We start from the raw sequence: 1836 nt of genomic DNA on the forward strand, positions 1-1836 counted from the left end.
CTCAAACATGGCGGACCTGATAACTTATGTAGCCCGGTCCTGATAGCTTGGTCTTTAGGGTGGGGGTGGGGCAAGTCGCTGAAACATGCCATGGTCACTTCTGTGCAAATAACATGATAACTCAAACATGGCGGACCTGATAACTTACGTACCCCGGTCCTGATAACTTGGTCGGCGAGGATGGGGGTGGGGCAAGTCGCTGAAAACATGCCATGGTAACTTCTGTACAAATAACATGATAACTCATACATGGTAGACCTGATAACTTTGTCGGAGGGGTCGGGGTGGGGGTGTCGTTAAAATGTACGACGATAACTTCTATGCAAATAACATGGAAACTCACACATCATAAACATGATAAATTATGTACCAATCCTGATAACTTTGTCGGAGGGGCCAGAGTGGGGGAGTCATTGAAACATACCACGATAACTTCTATGCAAATAATATGATAACTCACACATCATAGACATTAAATTATGTACCCAGTCCTGGTAACTTTGTCGGTGGGGTTGGGGTTGGGGGTAGTCATTGAAACATACCACGGTAACTTCTATGCAAATAACATGATAAGTCACACATCGTAGAAATGATAAATTATGTACCCAATCCTGATAACTTTATCGGCGGGGGTAGGGTGGGAGGAGTTGTTGAATCATACCACGATAACTCTTATGCAAATAACATGATAACTCACACATCGCAGACTTGATAATTTATGTACCCGACCCTGATAAATGTGGCGACTGTGGCGAGGGGGGGGGGGCAACACCGGTAATTTATATGTAAATAGCTTATTAGTAGACACATACTAAGCTAATAACTCACATATAAACGCCATTATAATTTTTGATTTTTTTGTTGAAAAATATACACCCGGTAATTTCTATGTAAAAAGCATGATAATATATACATCACAGATTTGATAACTAATATCTTCCATTTTAAACACCATGGTATCTTTCATCCAAGGGAAAAAAGTTTTTAAAACATTTTCATCGGTAATTTATGTGTTAAATTATCATACTTACTCATGCCTTAACTTTCTCATACTGTAGTTATCAGCCTTATCATGGTATAGTTATCATGTTGCTCATACCATAGTTATCATGCTGGTCATGCCAAAGTTACCAAGACAAACTTTATTTTTTTCTGATATGGCAGAAATAAGAAAGGTTCAAATAACATTGTTTATCTACAATAGACAACAACAAAAGGTGGCTTAGTTGGTCGTTAAGCTCAATAGGTATTGCATAGACCTAGGTTCGAATCCTCTTTCAAGCACTTTTATTTTATTTTCATATTATACGGTGAAAAACCAGAAAAAACCACTAGCGATTTACCATGGTTTTTGAGAAAAGGAAAAATATCAATGAAAAGCGAGCTGGAAAGATAGCGATCACGTAGGAACTAGTCGTGCGGATCTGTCGCTAACGGCCAGTCGACTAGTCGTTAGCATAGTCCATTTCAATAATTGTTCACATTTTCCAAATAATGTTCAGAATTAAAACTTTCAAAATAACTAAAAAAATAAAAAAAATGTTCACATTTTTCAAAGAAAATTGGAATCAAAATTTTGTTCAAAATTCAAAATATGTTTGAAAAATGTTCAACATTTCCAGAAAATATTCTTATTTTACATTTGTTCCCTTTCTCAGGAAAAAATAAAGTTCCCTGCCGTTCGCTCGTACGTGCAAAGCTAGCCTTAAACCAAGCACACAAACAAGCACCTTGACTGATCTACATTACCGTGCATGCGTAGCGGCCACGGCCGAACTTTTTTGAGCGCGTGTAGCTATACGTGAATCGTGATAGCTTTCTTGTGTATATACTGTT

The sequence above is a fragment of the Triticum dicoccoides genome, chromosome 5B (genome assembly GCF_002162155.2).
Source record: "Triticum dicoccoides isolate Atlit2015 ecotype Zavitan chromosome 5B, WEW_v2.0, whole genome shotgun sequence".
Lineage (NCBI taxonomy): Eukaryota > Viridiplantae > Streptophyta > Magnoliopsida > Poales > Poaceae > Triticum > Triticum dicoccoides.